This window comes from Giraffa tippelskirchi, chromosome 13 (genome assembly GCF_054371585.1).
Source record: "Giraffa tippelskirchi isolate mGirTip1 chromosome 13, T2T-mGirTip1v1.2.pri, whole genome shotgun sequence".
Lineage (NCBI taxonomy): Eukaryota > Metazoa > Chordata > Mammalia > Artiodactyla > Giraffidae > Giraffa > Giraffa tippelskirchi.
In genome coordinates this window covers 96580526-96592888 of record NC_137287.1, presented here as the reverse complement: position 1 = coordinate 96592888, position 12363 = coordinate 96580526, and the positions used below count along the sequence as shown (strand labels likewise).

At 56.9% G+C, this 12363-nt stretch overlaps 1 long non-coding RNA gene across 1 annotated transcript; it reads right to left on the bottom strand.

The window, feature by feature from the left end:
- Nucleotides 1-4666: 4666 nt before the first annotated feature.
- On the bottom strand, nt 4667-11506 carry LOC145532485 (uncharacterized). The gene is made up of 3 exons (XR_014073289.1): nt 10911-11506; nt 6076-6284; nt 4667-5443 (listed from the first exon to the last, which is right to left on the bottom strand). It is a non-coding gene; the product is annotated as an uncharacterized LOC145532485 (long non-coding RNA).
- Between the last annotated feature and the right edge of the window lie 857 nt (nt 11507-12363).

Genomic DNA, 12363 nt, shown 5'->3' with positions numbered 1-12363 from the left:
CTCCACCGGCCCTGACCCCCACCCGCCTGTCAGACATGCTGTGAACAAGTGGCCGCTTCCAGGAGCACGGGCCCAGTCAGAGCCCAAGGCCATCTCTCTGCTCAGGTCTCATCAAACCAGGACTCCCATCTGAAGGAGTCACCATGAGGGACAGGGTCTCCCTCCTTTCAGAACTTGGAAATTCTCACCAGCTCTCCCTCCTCTGCAGCACCCTGCCCCCACCTCCCTCCGATGCTAAGGAGGAGCAGGGGCGGGGGAACCCACAGCAGCCAGGACAGATGCAGACTCAGCTCCCAGGATCTGGGCCCCAGGCCTCGCCGGCTGAAACCATCTGTTTTCCTGGAGCCCAGAGACAGCTAGGCCTCCTAGGCGGGCAGCACAGGAAGGAAGGCATTCTTCCTTCCATGAATACGTACACGGAATAGCTGGCCAGGGCATGGCAGAAGCACTGTATCCTTAACCCTATCCACCCCAAAAGGGTCAGCACACCCTCTCTCTCCTGGGGAACTTAAGGGACTTTTCCAGGGAAAGGGGAGTTTTTAGAGGTGAGGAAGCGGGGGCCACCATCCTGGGGTAGGGAGAGGTGGGACCCTGAAGAGCCGGTGCTCATGCTGCTGAGAGTAGACCAAGGGAGGGAAGGAGAGCCAAGCGCGTGTCAGAGCCCCATGGAGGACAGCCAGCTCAAGGGAGGACAAGGTTGTTGGCAGAGCGATGGCAGTTGCCCTGCCTTACTTCTGTTGGAGAGGCCTGGGCCCTGTGCCCACCAGTCCCTGGGGCACCGGCGTGTCTGGCCTGCTGTCCGCAGTGCTGGGACCTGACCAAGTCTGTGTGCTGGGCCTGGTGTCACTCTCCAAGGTGCTGAAGACACGCATTCCAGCCTCCAAGAGCTTCAAGTGGCTCTGACAAACACAGCCCACTGGGCCTCACTTTCACACATCGTGAGTTATGGTTCTGCCTGTGCATCTTGGGAGCAGAAGTATTTTTGTTAAACTTGGTCAGACATTGATCCTTCATGCCACAGTCCTGATCCAATCCCTCCTTCCCTTCCTCTCCCCCTCCTCTTTTCCTCCCTCCCCACAGCAATTCCCCCAAAGGAAAGAGAGGGACACCCTTCCTCTGCTTGGTTCCCTGGGAAGATGACTTGGAAATGTCCAGGTTTCTCTCAACCTTGAGAGTTCTGTTTAGGCAGGTGGGCAGAGAAGATGTGCCCCAGCACCACTCGGTATAAAGCAGGCCTGTTTGTTGGGCCTGACCCTGAATTTATGCCAAGATTTGGGGGTCCAGGAGGCAGAGCCACCCCTTCATCCCCTACCGTCTTAGTGTCACAGAATGTTCAGATGAATAACCAGGTATACATTCTCCAAAACCTACTCAAGGCCATCTGCATTGCCTGGAACCTCTCCCCCCAGGAAGCAAAAACCCTAGCCCATGTTAGTTAGAGTGGTTTTGTGATCCGGCATTCAGGGCTCCATCTGACGAGCATGTGCTCAATACCTTCACAGCCTTCCTCCCTGTCCTCATCACTGAGAGGGGGAAGACGCCAGGTGGGAAGGTGGGCTACAGGCTGCCTGGTCTGAGCATGGGCTGGGGGATGAAACCAACCCAAAGTGTCATACAGCTGGATGCAGGGGCTGACAGCCAGAGGAGGAGACAGGAAGGAGGGGCCAGCCCAGAGTGGCCAGCACGGGTGTGGGCCTGGACTTTTCCCATCTGAGGGGGTGCTGGCTCTGCCACTGAGGGTGCGACCCTGGAGGATTGGGAAGACGGCATGGCTTGTTTCTGCACAAGCCATGTCATTCATTTCATACCATTCATTTCTCAGTTTCCCCATCTGTAAAATGGCCATGTTGTCAGGGACCTGTTGCTGCAAGCTGGCCCCCGGGCCAGAGCTCCTGGCCCACCTCACTGGGCAGTATGATCAGGGGCCCAGCGATGCCTGGGGCTGGAAAGAGGCCCTGAGTCCCCGACTGCCACCCCTGCCTCCTCCAGCAGCGACTAGTGACACAGCCCTCCCTTTTCTGCAGTCCAGCCCTCGATTCCCACCACAGGAATCTCAGCCAGTGTCATCTCCAGGTCTCCCTTAACCCCTCCCCTTGAACAGCTCAAGTGTGTGGGAGGGGAGCTGGAGCTCCCTTCTTGGAGGAGGGGCAACATTCCATCAGAAAAGCAGAGGTGCTGACTGATTCCCCATGCCTCTGTGTGTGTGTGTTGGAGGCAGGGGTTGGGGGCTCACACGGTGGCTGGAGGGACCTGTGGTGGGGTGGGGAGCTAATGAGGCCCGCAGTAAATATGAGGTTGGTTTAGGGAAACAGTGTGTTTCCTGGTCACCCCGACTGCTCAGTGCTGGGGGGTGCAAAGGCTGGTTTTGTCCTGTCCCCTCTCCCTGTCAGTGGAGAGGGGCATGGGCACCTCCACACCCACAGAGAGAGGTGGTGGAGGGGGCCCTGCCCAGGAGGGCTGTGATGGGGCGGAGACCCCCACCCTGGGCTGGGCCTGAGGGTCACAGAGAAAGGGCAACCTGGCCCACCGAGATGCCTGACCCTTCCCACCAGCTGATAAACCAGAGGAATTAATTCCGGTGCCGCGATTCCTCTGAAAAACGTCAAAACATGTAAATATCAAGCTCTTTTCCTTCAGCCACTAAAACAAATGGAAAAAAACATTTATTAGCATAGAGATGAGTTTAATCAAATCAGCCGGAGAACAAATTAGCCACAGGAAACGTAATGAACTGGGAATTAATTAGCAGCATAATGATGACAACGCTGCCTGCTGATCACCTCACGGCCACAGGCACTTCCCCAGCCCCATGAGGCTCCTGGCAGCTGATCTTGTCCTTTGCAAGAGGCTCCGAGCAGGGACCACCAGACAGTCCCTCAGCCCCCTAGGAGGCGGGAGGAGAGGCTATGCCTCGGGTGGGGGCAGGGGCAGGCCTACAGGGTCTAGGGGGCGGGGGCTACTCTCCCCAGCTGCTCAGGGAAGACCTAGGGGCCCAGGGATGGGGCCAGGGAGCCTCGGACAGCAGTGACAAGGGTACTCAGGAAGGCCTCCCAGGGTTAGCTCCAAGACAGCCCTCCTAGAGTGTACTGGGAAGGTCTGGCCCTGGAGGGACCTCAGTGGAGAGGCCCCGGCAGCTCCGAGTCCCCGCTAAGTGTGGTCTTGGTGGTATGCAGCCCCCACCTGAACTGCTCCCCTCTGCATCCCATTGCCCCGAAATTCTAAGAGACTGTGGACAGTGAAAACCCTGCCAGGGATGCACGGTCCAGCTGGAACCAGATTGGTTTGTCGAAGATGACCCCCGCCTTCTACTGTCCAATTTCCCACAAAAATCTACTCAGATCAGCTTGAAGCTGTTCTCCCTTCTCTTTGCAAAAGCACATGTGATGAATCCCTTTCATCCGGTCAGGGCTGGGGCACCTCTTCCATTCCCGCCTCCCCCGCCCGCCAGGCACCTTCCTGGGGGCCCCTGAGCTTCCTGGTCTTGGGAGCAGCACAGGGAGGGGGGCCCGAGGTGGCTGCTGGAGGGGCCAGCCAGTTGGCGGTGGGAGGTCAGACTGGCTCTCTTGTTGGTGAGTCCAGGGCCTCTGTGGGCACAAAGAATCTGGGGTCTGTGGTCAGGCCACGCAGGTCTCCTCCCCGCCCCACCCTCTCCCTCTCTATCCCCAGGCAGAACTTCCCCTGCTGCCCCTGCTCTCAGCTGGCAAAGACCCTGTAGCTGGTCAGCAAAGGGAGCCAGGCCGGTGCCCAGGTTCCCACAGACCCCCGCCCGAGAGGGGAGGAGCGCCCACCCGGTCCTGCCAGGGCTCTGCAGGCCCCTGGGGTTCACTTCCGCATTGCGACAGAGCCAGAGCAGAGCTGGCGGATCCTCCAGCGAGAGACGCCCGTTTCTCCCGAGCCAGGAATTTTACACTCCGAGGATGAGAAGCCCTCTCCGAGCCTAGCCTGCAACACTCTCTTCTGATTTTATGTGAGCTTCTCTAATAAATCGTTTAAAATATACACTAATTGTGTTTACTGTGTTCTTTTGTTATCACTGTGTCATTACGGGCATGGCTCTCCCTGGGGTCTCAGGGCCTTTCCCAGCCTCATGCTGTGTTCTGTCTGTCTCTTTGGCTTTGTGTGTCTGTGTGTCCCTGTGAATGTGTGTGTCTGTCTGTGCATGTGTGTGCGTGTATCTGCATGTACCCGGTTTTGTGTCTGCATGTGTTTGTATATGTTTGCTGCAACTGCACAGAACAGCACCTGCCTTTGCAAAATAAGAAGAGACACCACAGCAGCCTGTGTGTCCACTCGGGCACTCGTGGGGACAGGACCGCCGTGGTCACTGAGCTTGGTCCCCCTAGAAACAAAGGGGGGTGACCTGGCGATGGTTCAGCCTGTGGTTTATCTTGAGTTGGCTGTACACAGGTCGGTGCTTCTCCTGCTGGGTTTCAGACCTTTTGGAGCCCAGTCTGCTCAGCTGGGGGTGCTCCAAGGGAATGAGCATCCATCATCGCCTTTCGCTTGAAAGGAGTGGGGGTGGGGTGTGTTGTGAGGAGACCAAACCTCCAGGTGAGCCGAGGAGGAGGACCCTGAGAGCTGCCTGCCCCATCAGGATGCTTGCTGGTGGGAGCAGCCAGGCCTTGTGTCCCCTCCCCGCCAGGGCACAGACTTCCTCTGCTCACAACTGTGGACTCCTCACAGGGGATTTTATTCCAGCCCTTCTTCTCGTTTAGACCAGACCTGGGCTGCTGCATCCACCTCACGGGAGGAGCCCTGGGGGTCAGGCCGCCCCTCCAAGGAGACAGGGAAACAGTCAGTCCCAGCCCTGGATCTTGGGTCACATTCCCCAGCTTAGAGCAGCTCCCCCAGAGAGCACTGTTTCTTTTCATTTATGGGTGAGGGGTCCAGGGGGCGGAGGCGGGTGAGTGCAATGCAGACAGAGGGGAAGAGTCAAAGCTTGTGGATTTCAGTGACGAACAGGAGAACTGGGGGTGGAGGGGTGTCCAGGGTGGCTACACCCCCACAGTCCTCATCAGAGAGTGGCTGCACTGGCCTTCCAGTCAACTCAAACTGGGGCCAGGGCCTGGGCGTGTTGGGGTGAGTGGCCATCGGCTCATTATCAGGGCTGCGTCTACAGGAGACGTGGGGGTGTACGCAGGTGTGTGCATCTCACAGAGCCTGTCCTAAGGCTCACGCACGGCAAGGGGTAGGCACTTTCTAGCGAGACCCTGTGGGAAAGGGCTGCCTTCAATCAGACCTTCTCTTCCTCGTGTGGGGGCGGGCAGCGGCCGCTTTTCCCTGTTTGCACTGGTTGCTTATGGAGAAGGGGACCCGAGGCTGGGGAGGCATTTATTTCCGGGGCCGTGTCATCGCCCAGGTGAGCTGTGCGCCCCACACCCCAGGTAGACGGGCCTGTCTGCTGCATCCACAGTTGCCCAGGGATGGGCATGCGGTGCTGATTCTTAAAAAAGGAAAATGCCTCAAGTTGCAAAGTCCGAGCCCTTGGGGCCTCAACTCTGGAGTCAGATACACTTTGCAAAGAAGCACTGGTGGGTCAGTGGTTGAGAATCCACTTGCCAATGCCGGGGACACGGGTTTTACCCCTGATTTGGGAAGATCCCACATGCCTTGGGGCAACTAAGCCCATGTGCCACAACTACTGAGCCCAAGACCTGCAACTACTGAAGCCCATGCATGTGGAGCCGGTGTTCCGCAACAAGAGAAGCTACCATAGTGAGAAGCCGGCCCACCGCAACTAGAGAATAGCCCCCCTCACTGCCGTTGGAGAAAGCCTGTGCAAAGCAACGAAGACCCAGCACAGCCAAGATAAATTAAAAAATAAAACAAGATGCACCTGGGCCCTCCAGGGTGGACCCTGTTGGAGCCTCCTGTCCTGGGGATCAGCAGCTGTGGCACGACCTTGGCAGTTGGGTCAGCTTCCAGCTGAGCACACCTGCAGCCCCAACACAGGTGGGGAGCGCTCACTCCTCCCAGGCAGGGCTGACACAGTGAAGCTCAGGACCCCCAGAGCATGCCCCATCTGGGCCTCAGGTTCCGCACCTCATGATGGGGTGGTCCCAGCCCCTCACTCACAGCTGGAGAAGCTCCAAGCAGGGTACTGTGGTCCCCATTCCTGCAGTGAAGTGCGTTTCCTGGGTCCTGGAAAGCCCTAGGTCCTGGGCTCCAGATGTGAGTCTAACAGGTAGGGAGACAGGAGGCTGGTGCCTGGAGAGGCCAGGGGTGGCTGTCAGTTGGGCATCCCAAGAGTGGTCCTCAAGGATGGGCCACAGGCCTCAGCCGGTCTGTAAACAGCAGCAAATTCCGTACAAGTCATTGATTAGCGAGTATCGTGTAATTGCAGGGTAATCACATGGTTATTTTCGCTTTGCAAATTAAAGTGTTACTATGAGATGGGACAGTTATGCAGGGTAATTATACACCGATTCACACGCTAATGAGGGGAACAATGATCAGGTAATCCATAGGCTGCATGGCTACTGTACACACGTGGAGTTGTTGTCACCATGTAATTGTGCACTGACCGGAGGAGCGGCCGAGCACACAGGTGTTCTCACATCACACCCGGTCCCTGCCTCCCTGCGCACAGCTGACCCCACGAGTGACACCGGTGACTCGGGGAGGTGCTCCAGACATCTCCACTGTGTACTTGGCTGGGCAGGGCCAGTTTTGCAGGAAAATCATTCTCTCCTGAACCCCCTGGGGCTAGGGCAGCACTGGCTGCCCTCCAGAGGAGACAGGCAGGAACTGGGCAAGAAGCCACACCCCCGACTCACGTGGTGCACTCCAGGCTGCTCCTCTCCAAGGGGTCACCTAATGGTGACCCAGCAGATGACCTGTCTGGGTGTAGTTTGCCCCATCCTGGAGAGGCGGGGGCCCCAGCATGCCACTGTTCACTGTCCAGTGTCGGTCCTTCTGCCCTGACATCCCCTCCCCCATGTGCAGTGGTCAGATGGAGGCTGCTACCCCTGAGAGAGAGCACCCTGAGTTCCCATGTTGAAGCCCTAAGGTGATGTGTGGGGAGGGGCCTTTGGGAGGCCATGAGGTCTTGAGGGTGCAGCCCCCATGAAGGGATAAGTGCCCCTATAGGAAGAGGCTCAGGGCCCCAATCTCTCTCTGCTGGGTGAAGGCTCAGCGAGATCTGCCATCGTGAACCTGAATTCAGTCATACTGGCATTCTGACCTCTGACCTCTGGCCCCCCCAGAGCAGGGAGACCTCCCCTCTACCCTCATCTGCCGCATTTTTGTTACTGCAGGCCGAGCTGGCTGAGATAGACTTGAGGAGCTGACCCCAGGGGTCCCGGGGCCATGTTCTGCTTAGGAGGGGAGCTGGGGTCTCCCAGACAAATGTGTGGCCTTCCTTGTTCTCTCTGGTCTGACGACCCCACACAGTAGGTGCTCCATGGGGCCTATTACTGACCGACAGCCCCAAAGCAGCTGAGAGCGTTCTTACCCTAGGGCCTGGGTTCGTGAGGCCTATTTCAGTCCCCAGGACCCAGCACCCAGCCCCTTGGTGGAATCCTCTCCCTCCAGCCCCTCTGCCAAGATGGTCCTCCCAGGGCCCGGGCACCACTGGGGAAACATTCCATCATCCCCAGGGAGGTCCATGCCGGCCCCCAGGGATCTCCCCTCCCTCAGCATCCAGTGTTTTTGTCCCTGTGCTGTTTGTGGCCTGTTCTCATCCCTCCTCACTGACGTGGGATCCGAAGACCATCTGGCTGGGCTCATGTCACCCCTCAGGGGGCTCTTGGTTCTGCCCCTGAAACCTGGGCCTGCTCATGACTTTGATGCAAGGACACCAAAGCCGTGGCTGTGGAGTCACTTGGGGAAGTGGTTCCTCATGAATCCTTGTGGGAGGGCTCAGCGGTCCCTCTTCCCCCATACTCCCATCAGGAGCCCAGTGCAGGGCACCCTCTCAGCTGCCCCGGGGGCCCTGCCTCCCCCTGCAGCCCCCTCACCTGCGGGCCCTTCTCCCTCTGCACCTTGGCCCCACCTGGAGAGCCAGGCAGGTGCAGAGATGACCCCGACGCCACCCGCATCACCCTCCCTCCTGGGCCATCAGCAAGGAGACCGTTGGTTGATTAAACTCCAAGCAGGGAGAGGGGGCGGACCCAGGTCACTTGGCGCCGCAGCCACTCAAAGACCCGAGTCAGAGCTGCACCCGGTAATTTAGTCATAGTGAAAAGGGCAAGAAGAAAAGGTCAATATTGTTCTAAATTAGACCAATCTCTTCCTTTCTGTCGGGGACACTGGCTAGCGGCAATTTAGCAGTGAGAAGAAAAGGTTAGGTGTGCGGGCCCTGGGGTGACAGGGGCGGATGACAGGAGCGGGAGGGTCTGGGGACACACTCGTGCAGGCTGTCCACTGCGGCCTCTGGTACAGGCTGGCCCACTGGAGGTGTTGCAAACCTCACACTGGCAGGAGGGCTGGGGCGCATCTCCAGGGCTGGTGCTGGGCTGGGAGGACTGGGAGCTGGGAGCTGGGGGTGGTGGTCAGGCTCTAGGGTCACACACAAGGCCACTGGTCCTGGTTCCTAGCACCACAGGCTGCCTCCTCTCTGTCTGCGCATCCTCACCTCCAGCCGCTCCTCACTCTGTACCTTCTTTATTCCTCAGTTTTCCCCTCTTCTCTGTCTCTTCATTTTATGTTGAAATGCCCACCCTGAGAACAGGTTTCTTCCAGGGAGGGGAAGCCGGCAGTCCCCAAGTGGGGTAAGTCCTGGCGGGGAAGGCAGCTCCCTTAGGCCCCAGGGACACTTGCCCTCCTGCCAAGGGGGTTCAGCAGGGGTCAGGGTCTCCTTGGAAGCACAGGTGGCTCCCAGGCACCAGCTGTGTCCTTTCCAGGGGAATCCTGTCTGGTGCTTCCTCTTCACAGTTTTTGCACTGTTTAGCGTGAATTCTAGGTCATTGTAGTGTTTGTCAAAATCCCCTCAGTTGTTCCTATAGTGGGAACATAGCCCCTCAAAAGTACGTCCTCCTGGAAATGGTGAGAGGGATGCTGTTTGGTAAAAAGGGTCTTGAGATGAGATCACCCTGGATGAACCCAAGGACAGTGTCCTGAATAGAAATGGGCAGAGCGATGGCCAAGTGAAGATGGGGACAGAGAGAGAGAGGCAGAGAGAGAGAGACAAAGAGGAGGAGAGAGGGAGAGACAGAGACAGACAGAGAACAGACAAGCAGAGAGAGACTCAGGACAGATGAGCCCAGAGGGTGTTCTCGCAGTCATATCCTTGCAGGCTCCCTCCCTGGACCTGGTTGGTCACAGCTTCAACTGTGGTCAGAGGACCAGACCACTGGTCAACATGCAGAGATGGCTTCCAGAACATTCGAGACCGACCTAGCTCCTGGGCTCCTGCAGGACACCGTGATCCAAAGGTCCTGGTTCTTGCCTTTCTGACCCACAGATGGAGCCAGAACCGAGGTACCCTCATCTCCACCCTCCTTCATCCCGGAGGAGCAGCAGGCTCCTCTGCAGAGAGGGGTGGGAGTGTAAATGCAGGAAGCAAACCAGATTTTCCCTTCTATCTGCTGACAGGCCAGGCAGTGAGCAGAGCTGGGGGCAGGAGCGTGATCCCACCTTTGCAAACATTCAACCCAATGGCCTCAACCTCAGCACAGACCCCACCTTCTCCCTAACAACGGGGACACTTCAAAGGATGAAAAAACAAAAAGGAAACTCAACATGAATTTTAAAGAACATGAAAAAACAAAACAGGGCCCTCTCATTGTCCATCATGTTGTTATTCAATCAGGCATGCAGTTTAAAAATAGCTTTGTCTTTTACCAAAAAAGAATTAAAGGTAATTTAAACCTGGCACAGGAGAGAGAATTTAGGAAGACACAGTTCCTGAGAAAGGCTCCTGACATGTTACATCCTGGAGCCACGCGGCCGAGCAGGTTCTCAAGACCGTTTGCGAACAGAGGTGTTGGATGCACCAAGGGGAATGGATGCTTCCTTGGAAAACCTGTGGGAAAGTGGGTGGCAATCCCAATGGTCCGCTTGTGGTTGTCAGGATGCCCTTCCGGTGTGGACACACAGAGCCCTGCAGGCACTCTGTGGGATGTTCCAGAGCACCCATGTCCTCGCTGCCAGGCCCGGTGGTTCTCCGTCTTCAGATGGTTCTCGGTCCAGGAGGAGCCCTGGGAACAGAAGCACCTGATGACAGCCGTCTCCTCACAGTCACACTGAGGTTTCTTTCCAGAAACAAATCCTTGCTCAGTGCAGTAACAGCAGACTGTGTCCTCAGTTTTCTACTCTACTTTGAAGCGAGCAGGTCGTTATCTGATCGTCTGGTTCCCACCAAGTAGTAACAGGGTGGGAGGCCACGGGGAGCTCACAGGAGTGACAAAGACACCCTTGTAAATCAGGCCCAGGGTCCAGGATGAGCTGAGGGGCCTGGTGACCACAGGCTGCAGGTGGGATGTAGAAACTACCCCTGTGGTACAGAGCACCATCTGGGGTCCAACCTTGGAGGCGTTAAATCGATGCAGACGCTGGAGGCAGCGACCTGCAAGGAAGGATGAGTGGGGGCCTGGATTGTCCTGCAGTCATGCTTCAAAGCTCGTCCCTGCCCCCTCCCTCCAGTGCTGACCTGCCTGGGGGTCCCCCTTTACCACTTGCGGGTCAGGGGCAAAGCAGATTCAGAGCCAGGCATCTGGGGGAACGATCCCCCCATCATACACATGAGTGTCTGAGCAGAGGGATGGCAGGACCTGGTGCATCTGCTTTTCAGAACCCAGGCTGTCGTTATGCCTCACAGGCACTGTCCACACCGTGCTGGCCCCGAGGGAAGCTGGAGTTTACACCACTTCCCACTTCTCCAGCAGTCACAGCCCCGGGATCTACCCAGGAGAAGCAACAACATGTCCACAGAGAAACTGGTACGTGTGTATTCATAGCAGCCTACTCACCAAAACGGAGATGGACACAACACAGATGTCCACCAGTGGATGAAGGATAAGCAAAATGTGGTCCTTCCACGAAGTGGAACATGATTCAACCTGTGAAAGGATGAATCTCTGACATAGCCTTCCAAACCCGAGGCTGATTTAAGGAAGCTAGATGCACACTATAGGACCTCATTGATGGGCAACATCCAGGTTTGAGAGAGACAGAGCAGGGTGGAGGCATCCTGAGTGGACGAGGACGTTGGGACTGGATCCTGAGAGCGTTTGAGCTGAACAGGTGAGGCCTGGACCAGCCAGCTGGGCCAGCTTCTTACTTCCTCAAAAATTCAGGGAAGCATGTACAGCCCAGGAGTCCCAGTGACACATCAGCCTCTCAGGTGGGCGTGTGTTTATTCCTCTCCACACCCCCATGCACGTTTTCCTATTGCTTTTCTTCCTCCTTGGCAAACATCAGGAATTTTTCAAGTCACCAAAGATCTGGAGAAACTGTTTGAGCTCAGGGGGCTAATTAAAGAGTGAGGGGACATCTCTGGGTCTCCACGGGCCAGGCCCAGGGGTCTCCTCAGTCTTCTCTGTTCAGACACCCGAGGTCAGACCCCTGCCTCACCTGGCTGTGGTGGAAACAGTCCACAGGACCCCCACAATGGTAGGTTATGACACAAGTGGGCGGGGTCCTGTGGTTGGAGGCAGATCTTAGGATGGAGACCCTCTCTGGCTCAGCTTAGGTGAGATATCTCTTCCTGGCCAATCACTTACGGCCATAGCAGATGTGGCCATGGGGTTGACCTTAAAGGGGGAGATGAACGCGGGGTTGATCTTGAAGGCAGAGGTACCATCTGCACATGGAGCATCCAGACACAGTCTCGTCTGCCTCTCAGCTGGATGTGAGTATGAGTGAGGCCTGGGGACATTGGGGAAGGCTTCATGGACGGCGCCTTATCAAGGGCTTGCTGGCAGGCTGGCCTGAGGACAGGACCACGGGCCCCACCCTGAGACCAGGTTGAGACTCCCAGGGAGAGCTCAAGGCTGTGGGTCTGAGAGACAGAGTAGACAATTTCTCTCACACAGTCACAGCAACACATGCCCCAGTGTGTGTGTGTGTGAGTGTGCGTGTGTGTCAAAGTCTGCACGTGTCAGTGTTATGTGGGCACACACACACGTGTCGCGGTGACAGTGGCCGACGTCCTCTCGGTTTGGGGTTGCAGGCTGGGGGAGGGGCTCCGACAGCACATCTTTGTGGGAGCCCAGCTCACACACAGCCGTCCTCCAGACGCGCCTGCGCCAGCCAGGCTCCGTCCCGCCCTCTCTCTTCTGTAGTGTCTCCCCTGCAACCGACAATTAATGTTCCAAAGAACACGAAATGGAGGAGAAATTACAGCATTTCATCAGCTGAAATTATAGGTGTAGACACATGTCAGCAGTGGAAACCGTTTCTATCAAAATTAAAGTATTTAGA